At 45.1% G+C, this 12,200-nt stretch overlaps 1 protein-coding gene across 1 annotated transcript in view; it reads right to left on the bottom strand.

Annotated features, from left to right (window-relative positions):
- LOC135912294 (2-Hydroxyacid oxidase 1-like) overlaps nucleotides 1–12,200 on the bottom strand; it is a 119,074-nt gene that overhangs the window by 63,230 nt on the left and 43,644 nt on the right. The window lies entirely within an intron of this gene.

Here is a 12,200-nt window from a genome sequence, read left to right as displayed (position 1 = left end):
AAGACTAGCGCAGACACGTATTTTCTGTTGCAGCGTGTCGTCGATGCCTTCTTCAATTACTTTCCGTTCGGCTAGACATACGCGATATGGTCGACATTGAACGATGAACCTGCCATCTGTCTCATGAAGTCGCATCCTATGTGTGGTGACGGAAGTCTGTCCCAATGAAGTGGAATGCGCGTCAAACGAAGCTCAATGCATTTTTACCAAAGCAAGCAGCTGTTGTGACTGCGAAGAGGTTAGGTCCGGACTGATGGAAGCTGCAAGGGCAGAGGGAGATGCGGAATGTCCAACAGGAGGCGCTTCAGAGGAAGCCGCTTCAATGGAAACAACAGAGAGAGGCTCCATTTAGTGACGCAAGCCAACGTGGTGCTCTTAGGAATTACAATCTTTTCGGATGTCGCGTTACTAGCGCAGATGAATGCCGAGCCATAGTGAAACCGGACCAGCCCCGGTACAAAGACCATCCCTATTTTAAGACACCGTGCAGGTGGTTGTACGAGCAGGTCACCACGGTTAATAACATCCGACGTGATTGCAACAATGCGCTTATAGCAAGAATGTGGCTCGGTGTCTTCTGAAGCAAGCAAGCGAATTGGTGCGTCATCTGCATTAAGCGAATAGGCGGTATCAGTCTTGTAGCGAAGACATTGCCGGTATTATAATGAAAACTTCGAGCGCTTAAAACACAAACGACTTAGAAGAAACACACACCACACGCGCTCTTCTTCTACGTCCTTTGTATGTTTGGAGCTCTAAGTTTATATCACAATGTATTACCAACTAGCTCACCTATCCATCGTTTTACGTTGGCAGTGGCAGATGGAAGCGGACACCGCAGAAAGAAGATCCGATCCTTATATCAGCTGCTGGGCACGCAAACTTAACTTGGCGAATTGTACATAATGCAGAAGTCCATCAATGTAGACACGGGCTCTGCACATCGCGGTAGGTCGAATAGCGTCCCCTTGAGCAGCGAGTAGTGTAGGTCCATCGTAGGGAGTGGTAACTTTTTGTAGATGCGAACACAAACCACGGTGAATAATTAACAAACTAGCACCAGTGTCTATTAATGCTTCCACTAGTACTCCTTCTATTAAAACACGATCGCGTATTATGAGGACGTGCTGGAGGAATTTCTGTCCGGTCGTGCAATGCAGTTTTTCGTCCAAAGGCTGCATAATTTAGTTTTCTTGGCGATAGTTGGCGAATTTAGAGACTGGTCGAAGTGTCCACGTAGAGCAATGAAGGGGGGACGACGAGCGACGTCTGGTAGGACGGCAGCTAGGAGCTGTCTCGCATGTTGCAGGTGGCGATGGAGAGTGGCCGGGACGCAGAGCATAAGGACGGCGCTGGAAAGTGACCCCAGCACAGAAGTTGGCCCGTTCGTTTGAGCCATATACGCGACGCTCGGCTTGCTGGCGCTTGTGATAGAAATGTGGGATGTGGCCACAATATCCACAGTAGTAGCAGATTGGTCGAATCGGACGCCATGGCGAATAGTAAGGTTCGTTAGGTGCGTTGGGAGACATCGAATCCAAGTGGGACGGCATCGGTTTTGGAGGCATCGATGGAACGATGGCTGGAGTAAGTACGGCTACGTGTGTGTATGTTGGAGGGTGCGTTGGGGCTAGAGGGTCTGTATACGCAATGCCAGCCATGGACGCCTACTCCTCTTTTACAACGCCATGCAAAATGATACTGAAGACATGGGAACGAATGGGACCTGCCGAGAAGCCGACACTGCAATTCTTCCCATATGATTGCGCGGGACATTGCGCGCAACGAGGGATTGTCGGTGGTGTAGTTTTCAGGGGCGTCTGGCAGTAATCGTACAGATTCGAGTTCGTCAAGGCGCTGGCACGTAGATACAATATCAATGACGGTAGCCGAGACCTTGACAAGCAGCGCATTGAAGGCGATAGTCCCGATTTCCTTGAGTATGTGCCGTACTCTCTCTGATTCTGTCATGGAAGCTTTCGCGCGGCGACAGAGTCAGGGCATCATCTTTATACGAGGTATAGGACTCGACTAGCTGTTGCTCGCGAGTGTCGAGTGTCTACTTTACAAGAGCGGAACCAGCAGTCGGAGTACCGAAACCTTGTCCGAGCTGCTGTTTGACAGTACTCCAGTCCGTGAAGTCGACCTCTTGGCTGAAGAACCAAGTCTTAGCCACGCCCGTGAGATAGAAGGAGACGTAGAGTAGCTTCAGCGCTGCGTCCAGGCTGTTAGAAGAAGTCACCCGATCGTAGCTGTCAAGTCAATCCTTCACATCTTCACCGCGAATGCCAGAGAACAGATGGGGATCGCGCTGGCGCCCACTGGCGATCCAAGATGGAAAGGCTGCAGCAGGCGGACCCGAGACTGCACATGTGGAAGTACTATATGGCTCGTGCTACCGCATTCTGGCGCACAGCTGCCACAAACGGTGACCAGAGCGAAGCTCCAGGAGGTAGAGCGGCCGAGCAGAGGAAGGGGAACCGAGGGGCAACTTATATCACGTATGACGTATCAGTTAGCACTACCTTTAATACGCCCCGAAGACGTGGTGGACCGATCACACTCCAGGCATAGATCAATCGCAACATGAGTCCCCACAAACGATGAAGACGAACTCGATGGGAGGATGATCATGTGCAGAGGATGAAAAAGGGCTTAGCAAATGCTGGCATTGGCCGAAGCAGAACAGGACATCGTTCGAAAGAAGCATGCTTCTCCGTTCAAACACTCCTCGGATCTGTCTGGGGCTCCTGTTACTTGGCCAGGTTTTTGGGTGTTATTAGGCTTTTCTAGGCTTATTGGTTGATCTTCCAATTATTCTTGCACCTGCTTCATCCTAGGTTGATGTTGTACAACAGCTCCCTCGGCAGGGAATTTTCCCCTTGGACACCATCTATTCAGACAGACAAATTGCCCCTGGATATGTTTACCCGCAGTGGCGTGAGCAGCATCCCTGTGGCTTTGGTTCCTTCCAATGGAGGCTCTATACGGTTAACCAACGCCCAGGATATCCAGAAATATCTCCATGCTGCGAACTCTGCATACCAGACCGTCACAGCAGTGAGACAGTTCGCCCGCGGAGGTATTGTGTGCAGATCACCAGACCAGACCTGTGTCGCGGTTTTGCTCAAGTGTTCATCACTCGCGTCACTGCCAGTCAGTGCCTTCATCCCTGCTCATCTCGCATGTACTAAAGGAATAGCCAGAGGTGTCGATGCGGATCTATCTGCATCAGAAACTGTAGAGAGACTGCCTGGGACTGAAGGGATTGCCATTTATCGTTGTAATCAAGCGGTACGCAATACGAGCGTCTCAACAAAATACGCGATTGCAACAATCGCAGGAAGTTCCTGTCCATCAGAACTACAGGTGTGGCTCCTTGAGTTCAGAGTTGAACCTCTGGCATCACGTCCGCTACAATGCCGTAACTGCTGGCGATACGGCCAGAGCAGCACACGATGCAAGTCAAGTCAGCGTTATTGCAAATGTGGGGAATAGCACGATCAAAGTGATTGCAGGGCCCAAGATGAGCGATGCTGCCTCTGTGATGGCAGTCACCCAGCCAATTATTCTGACTGATCTGTTAGGGCTCAGGAATTGCAGGTGGTAGAAATCATTGACAGACGACGTTGCTTCAGAAAGGAGACCGCAAGCATCGTGACAGAATCGGTGCTTGATTATGCGAGTGTTACTGAGAGGCAAACCTTTACGTCGAACGTATCGCTAACAGCAACTATAGACACCGCTGTGGCAAAGGCCGTTACAAAAGCTATGGAACGGCTGGCAATGAGCTTTGCGGAATTCATATCGCAGGCCATCGCTAGTCACTTGTCTCATTTGATGCAAGCCACCTGTCTTGGTCCTACAATGAACCAAACAATTCATCCCAAGCCCCAAACTAGAGATAGGAGTGCAAGTACCCATTCTTGTAATCACGGTTCTGAACCTTTGACTTCCTCTTCCATAGGGCGTGCTAATGGTAAGCTGGTTAACACAGATTTGGAAATAACAGATGTGAAACAAAGCGCTTGAGAGTATAAAAGAACAATTTCATCAATAAACTATTCTTCCTTTGGTCCTCACTGAAGAGCTAAGCAAAGTAAGCCCAGTGCTATACTAAATGAAAGCATTCTACGGAGGGCAGTTTCGGCTGCGGCACTTTCTAAACCATAGGATCGCTAAAAGTGCTTTAGTGGAGCGGTCCTTCTTTATATTCTGCTTCAGTAGATTTAACTTGTCCAACTACTCAACTTATCCCTGATTTAATTCTTTTCCAAGAAACTTGGTTAACTTGTGCAAAACATTTTCAGACAAAATTTTACAGATATTTTCGTCTAGAACGTCCGAATTATATTTATGTCGTCGCACATTTCCCATAAGGCAAAAAGTTCATTTTCATTTTCTACTCCTGAGTGTAAAATCCTAGCGATACAGCTGTATCTATATGCATGTAGCCCCTATACCATAGTAAATGCATGTTTTCCTTTTGGCGTATAGAGGCCGTATAACGGGAAACTGTTCCAATATGTTTTTATTCCAATCTCCTGACGTCAAATTTGCGTAATCGCCGACGCAAGCATCTGGCGGTCACCCGCAGGGTTGTCTGAACAGACCAATCAAATGTTCCCCTCGTTCATAGGAGGTCATTTTTGCTTGCTTGAAAAACGAATAACATTGCCTGCACTGAGCGGCTTGTCTTATCTAATTGGCTCACAAGAGGCGAGGAGCATGATCAATTGGAAAGGAATTCGATGGGGCCGAGCCACTGCACTGAATATCGATAACCGGATGAAGAGGGTGGTGCCAGCGTGTGCGATTGGTCCACTTTCTCTTACTTAGCTTGCGGTGGCTCGTCGAAAATCTGGGCGGCACGGAAGCTTAAGAATGACGCAAAAACGGATCCTCAGCAAAGAAGAGCTGGCAGAACAAGGTCGTCAACATGCTGAAAATTCTCAAAAACGTTACGCGGCCACGTAAAAGGCTTTATTTCATGCAAATAAACCCATGCTCTCCAGCAGGGGCGAGTAGCCAGTGCCGGAGCGATCGGCGGCAGCCATATTTTATCCCTTTCGGAACGAGGCAGCCTGCGGCTATTCAGAAGAAAATTCAGTTTTGTTCGGCATCTTAATGCATCTTTAACGCGTACGCCTCACTTTGACGGACTAAGTTTTTTGCGGTTTTTTGACATCGCGTGAGAGGCAGGTGAAGTGGGCGCAGCCCGAAACTTATGAGCAATAGCCGAGGGCTAATGTGAAAAGGCGTCGAATCAGAAATAATTATTTTTGTTTCATTCGTTCAAATTATGCATGATCAGTGTGTACACGTCATATCAGGTGGGGAACTATCGCGGTTTTCGTGACGTCGCGTGACAGACAGGTTAAGTGGGGGTGGGGCAAAAAAGTGGGCTGATTGCAAGATTGTAATATAAAAGTTTGGAGTAGTTTTACGTTATAGCGCCCCAGGACACACACGCAGGATAGGGTTCTTAGTTCTTGTGGACGGGACATCCTAGTGTCCGGTGACTTCAACTCTCACCATATATCATGGGGATTAAAAACAGATTTGTGCGGCACCAGATTATGGAACTGGGCTATGGTCAATGGGTTAACGTGTGTAAACTCAGGATCTATTATGTATATGCGGGGAAGATCTTACTGTGCAATATATCTTACATTCTGTGGCCCAAGTACCTGGGTATCTTCTTCGTCGACTGTTGAGTATGCGACAAGCAATGATCACTTTCCAGTAATTTTTGAACTAGCACGCCCTGTAACGTTTATGCGTGCTAAGGTGCGAACTTTCATTAATTACAATATTTTTAGAAAATTGCTGTCTGACGCGTGCACTGAGCAAAAACTGCGATAATCTGTTCGGCTTTGGTAGATTCTCAAAAAAAGGCTGAATTTGAGATTCGTCTAAATAACAGAAAATCATACAGCCGCTTGGGGAATGAAGAATGCAGTTGCGATTATAGAAAAAGCCTCTTGGGAAACATTCTTACATAACCAGGGTCCCAACAATTGGAGCGATTATAATTTTTTTCGAACCGTCTTTAAACATAGTTTCAAAAGCCAAAGACGAATACGGCTGCAAACATTTTGACTTCCTTTCTAGCAATAAAAATAAATGCGTTTTGTTCAGTTTTCTTCGCAGTAGGAAAGTTCTTCCGCGTCCACTAATTGTAGACTCTATAGTCTTAAGTAGTAATGAGATGAAACAGTCACTAGAATAAATCGCGAAGGGATTAGAAATTAGATTTTGTTCAGTTTTGCCACATTGCTGTAGCTTACAAAGGGCATCAGATGATTTTATAGAACTTACAATGTTAGAATTGGCTGAAAGCGTGGAGCGACTGCCAGATTTACTTCCCGGCGCAGATGCGGTTGCCTCTGCCATGATCAAAATATTATTCAAGGCACCTAATGACCTTTTAGCTATTATATACCAGTCAATTACATTTTCATGGATTCCGTCTGCATGGAAAATTGCTAAATATTTCCAGTTCTTAAATATCATGGGGAATGATATAAAATAGTTAACATTGGACCAATCGCGCTAATCTGAAATTTGGAGAAATTGATTGAGAAAGTACTATATGCCCGTATGTTTAAATTTGTAGATACCAAGGACTTGCCTAATTCCTGCCAAATTGGATTCCGACCATCATATTCAATTTTGCATGCTCACGTGGACACAGAAAGTAGAATAAAATTAGCACAGCGCCAAATGGAGATAGGTGCTATTATGACACTAGGCATCTCCAAAGCCTACGACAGTGTAGAACGCGTAATTTTATTAGATATAGTACGAAATGTACAGTTTCCTAATTACCTTGCAAAGTGGATATGTGCATTTTTAAGTGAGAGGAAATCCTATTGCTCTCTAAGAGGCTCATTCTCATTCAATTCTCCATAATTATTTAACGTTCCGATGAGTTCCAATCCTCGGCATTCAAATGTACAAACATATGTATACGCAGACGAAATTACTTTGTATGCATCAGACAGTGATGTTCACTCCCTATATTATCGAATACAGAACTATTTCTACGCCATAGAAAGCTGGGGAAACAAATTCGCTTTTCCCTTAACGTGAGAGAATGCTCGATGTTGATTTTCCCCCTTAGCACTCCCCTTGATATATCGCTGTCCTACCGTCTCGAAACTATACCTAAAGTGGAGTCGGTGAAGTACTTAGGTGTAGCCTATGACGGCTCCCTAAGTGGGCTTAGCCATGTTGATCACGTAGTTAATAAAGGAGTGAGAGCAGTTGGCATCCTACGTAAGCTATGCATGAGACTCACTACTAATGATTTATAATATGTACGTGCGGCCCATTTTAGAATTTGGATGACTACTTTTATCTGGCGTGCCAGCTTATACATTATGCCCCCTTGTTCTGGTTGAGCGGGAAGCCCGGCGGTTGTGCTGCGGATTACCGAAATTTGTGACTAATAATGCCTTACATCAAGAAGTCAGGTTGCCCTCAATATTGTGCAGATTTCGATTGCTGACGATGCAAACATCTTACGAATACCCTATCAGAAGACTGGAAAGCATATTTATTTCTCAGCCTGCATTATATTTCGGATTACACTGCCCCACAAGTGGACTTTGTACGAACGTTCATTAACCCCTTAAATCTACGTACTTGGGAGGTGCCACCCTTATGTGATGTGCGAGAGTCTACAAATCATCTATGTTGACATTTAGCCTAACAATGCGAAATTTCTCTCTCAAGATATATTAAATAGAATAGACGATTGCAAGATCATTTATTGAGTATAGGTATAAACACGGTCATTGCAACAGACGTCTCACAATGTGGAGAATAATCTGGAATTGGCATTTTCACTTCTTCTCTGGACTGGTCATTCTCAATTAGAATTCCGGACTACTTATCCCTATTTATGGCTGAATTTCTAGCTGTAGTGTTAACCTTACGTAAACCCGCCGTGGTTTCTCAGTGGCTATGGTGTTGGGCTGCTGAGCACGAGGTCGCGGGATCAAATCTCGGCTACGGCGGCCACATTTCAATGGGGGCGAAATGCGAAAACACCAGTGTGCTTAGATTTAGGTGCACGTTAAAGAACCCCAGGTGGTCGAAATTTCCGGAGTCCTCCACTACGGCGTGCCTCATAATCAGAAAGTGGTTTTGACACGTAAAACCCCATAATTTATTTTTTTTAACCTTACGTAAGATAAATTCATCAATATCGACGGTAGTCATAATAACGGATTCTTTACCTTTATGTGCATAGCTCAAAACAAATAGAAGTGCTAGCCTTTTACGTGCAATTCATTTTCTAGTGCCTGAACACAACAATTTAATTACATTACTTTGGGTGCCCGGTCATAGGGGATTATACATGAATGAGGTGGCTGACAGTGTCTCGAGAGTGGCCCTCAGTGGGCCTGTACTATCATTACTTCCGGCATCAACTTACCTAACCACTACTAGATTCAGGAGATATGCAATTGCTCTAGACTTCTTGAATCCAGTGATAGCAAATTTTCAGAATATCGACACATCCTATTACCTTGGCACCAAATTTCTTTAACACCAGAAAAACTGAAGTAATTTTTACCCGGTTACGTTGTCGAACACCACTGTTAAACTTTTATCGTCACAGGGATGGTCTGGCAACCTCCCCTCAGTACCCATTCTGTGCAGTAGGTGAAACCATCGAGCATATTTTTTCGTATTCAGCCGCCGTTTTTCCGATTTAAGCAAAAACATTTTATAACCAACGCTCACGCAACTTGGTTTAAATTTCTCTTTTTTAAATACTTTTTCTCTAGGAACCACCTCTCTCTGCAATTACCACAGGAATGTTTTCCGCAGTGGAGGAATTTAGTTGCTTCAATACGTTTTTTTTTAAGTTCTTCAAAGATTATTTTCATCCGTTTCCATGTGACACTTTTACCAGTTTTTGTACTACCAACATCTTCCTATTACCATCAAAATCTTGGCCGTTCCCTCGCAGTGGGTACGCGCCATCGAAGAAGGATATGCAATCCAATTCAATGTCCATAATTCATACGATGTGTCAGGTAATTGCTTTTGATGACTGGGATAAAACAATCTCCTTTTCATGTACTTTTTCTCATGTAGTGATTCACGTCATTGTTGGGGACAGCGGGCAACGAAAAAGGGGCATTGCAAGTGTGGTAGGTGCTCATTCCTAATTCGCTTAATTAACTTGTGTATTTTACCGCATTTTACACAACTTGTGGGACGCATGCTCGGCATGATAATCCTGAAGGTATATTGAATATCACATAAATGAAACATTTCTGCAAGCTTATCACCTTTACTTTTATTATAGTGTACTTTATGGCGCTGGACTCACCAAACAACAATAATTTCTCATGGACGACGAGTATTTCAGCCAGAAAAAGTGTAAACATTGGTAAAGGTATGAGACGGTATTGGAATTACCAAAATTTTTTATGTGCCAGTGATGGCTAAACCATAAATGCGACCATTCCAGAGAATGCTCCCAAATAGAAGAAGCACCATATGGCAAATAATGGTATTTCCTGCTATGTGGAACATTGTGCCCTGCACTGCCGGTGAGGGTAGGGTCAACAACGCGTCAAGTAGCGGTCTTCCGATAGGGCGGCATCAAGCAGGTGCTGGGCATCGGCATCGCCAACATATGACCCTTTTATATACGGTATTGTTGTGCTGCTTGGGGAACACTTACATAGGCCACTTTGTCTCGGGCTCCTGATGCATGAAATTCCATTATTATCAACCTGATATTCACTAAAACATATGGTACATCTCAGATTTTCAGTTCTGTCTAGTGCAGAAACGTATATTCCCGTATGTTTGCATGTGCCAGTGAAACATACTTAAATTTTATTTCAAAAATTAATTCTGTCAGCATCCTCCAATGCCTCTCTTCCGAGATATGCTGACTGCTTTAGATTTCATATCCCGCCATGAGTAATTATTGTTCCTTCAACGAAGCCAGCTGTTTTTTATAATATCAAAACCATGGTGGACATGTAGTCAATGCCTTAATAATTCAGTAGCGACAAAAATAAATATGATGCCAGCGACTGCCCTTGTGGAAAACGTATGATAGTTTGAATATTAGGAATTTCACGGGGCATTTTCTAGTTTTTGTTTTTTCTGGGTGGGACTATCCCAACATTCTTGGAGTATAAAGTGCTTTATACGCACAATCTTAAATCCACGACAGCCACAGAGCTGTCTCGCGTCAAGCTCAGGCCCAATGAGCCTCCCATCAGTGCTGTCCCAGGCGACCCACAGATGTTCGCATTGTCTACTTCTTGTACTCCGTGCACACTTTGTCATGTGTGATCTGTAAATGCAATTGCGCATCTCGTCCTTGTCTTCCCAAGACGAATACTCCTCAGAACTCAAGAGCAATCGAGTTCATTTTCAGCCTCCGTGTTGGTCTGTCTGTTAAAATGAGGAAGGCAAAGATGTCCGCTTAGAAAAAAAAAGTCTGTCATAGTTACATGTACCTAAATTTTCTATTGCATAATGATGTCATCACCAAACACGCGTGTTACAGTGCTAACATGTGCTCTTCAGTCAGCTCAGTTCAAGTAAACAACATGACATGTAGTGAGCAGCATTTCTACTGCAATTATTTTTCCATTTGGCCAACGCCAACTAAATGATACATGTCCATTACTAATACTAGTAGAAACTCCTATTCATTGTATAATAATAAATGATAACATGTCCAAAACTTGCATAGGAAAACATTCATTGTATAACGCTTACACTTCTATGTACTTCTGTAACTCGTGACTTGCTTTGTTGCTAGGAGAGCGAGTGGCTCATTTTTCTCTCAAGCGAAAGGTGATGTAACATTCTGTGTCGGCTTCCACTTTCGGTTAGGAATCGGTTACGTCGGGGCGCCACTCAGCGCCAAACGCTATAAGCACACCTGCTGCATTTCCCTCGCTGCAATAACGTCATTCTTTGTCTGGTCCCCGACTCGAGGAGCTCGGCTCTTCTCTGCGGCGCTCCGCGCCTCGACCGCTAGGCCTCATGCCGTAGGTCCTGCGTCCGACCGCGCCGTCGAAGCTACTACAGTGGGCTCGTTGTGCATGCACCATTCGCCATGCGATAAATTGGTGAGGGAATGAAATGTTGAATGATCAGAATCGCCCCATCGTTTTTACCTGCACTTCATCATGCTGCCAGACTGCGTAAGGAGAGAAGGCATCTGATTCGTATGCATTATTTTCGCTGGTTCAACAGATTTGTCGCCACCTGTTCTGACAAACAAGACATATCGTTCTTTTATATTTGTTTTTAAGCTGTAAGTGATGGACTGCAAGTTTACTCTGGCTTTTTAATCCTGAAAAAAAATGTTCGGGAAAGTATCCTCAAAATCTAAAAGCATAGCCTGTATTTAGGTTGTATACAGGATATACACAATGGCTGAACACAGTATTGGTAAATAAATGGCAGCGGTAACCTGAGCCCACCACATTATATTAGTAACAGCAATGAGATATCATTATACAGCTGGCAAACTACATTCATTATATGCACTAACTTAGCGACACTTTCGGACTGAAGTATTCACATGATAATTAATTTCATTTATTTACTCTCAGGGCCAAAGCATCGCAGAGACGAGTAGGGGATAGAAAAAAATATGATTTCGTGAGAAAGGCAAAGCACTTATAGCGATAGCAAGGCATGCGACAACTTGACTAACAAACGTGGTGTGACATGCCCACAGGTAAACATCACCAGATCTCATTCAGTGACCACCGAGACTAACTGTTATTACGCTGGCGTAATGACGGGCGGCAGCAGCGAGGAGCGAACGCTTCATGCTGCCTCTCGCATCAACGCATCTCCGAAACTTGAGGTTACGTAACGTTTCACGATAGGCACGCTAAACACTGCGCACACGAAGCCGCCAGTCGTCTCGGCTTACGTAGCATTTGCACCGGCCTGATGTCGTCTACAACATAAGTCAGCCGTTCCATGCGCAGCCGTGGTCGGGCAAGAAGGGGAGACCCGCACCCAGCTGTCCCGCTCAGCGAGCGTTTGATCTCGTTACCTCCCCACCCGCCCTTGCGCCCACAACACTGGCCGAGCAGGAAGACGGCAGGCATCAAGCTACCATCCTTATCGGTGTACTCTCGCTCGATTTCCCTCAAACCCACAGCATTGACGTACGTGGGGCGGCACGA

The sequence above is a fragment of the Dermacentor albipictus genome, chromosome 1 (assembly GCF_038994185.2).
Source record: "Dermacentor albipictus isolate Rhodes 1998 colony chromosome 1, USDA_Dalb.pri_finalv2, whole genome shotgun sequence".
NCBI lineage: Eukaryota > Metazoa > Arthropoda > Arachnida > Ixodida > Ixodidae > Dermacentor > Dermacentor albipictus.
The sequence above is the reverse complement of the archived record's forward strand: the minus strand, read 5'-3'. Positions and strand labels throughout refer to the sequence as shown.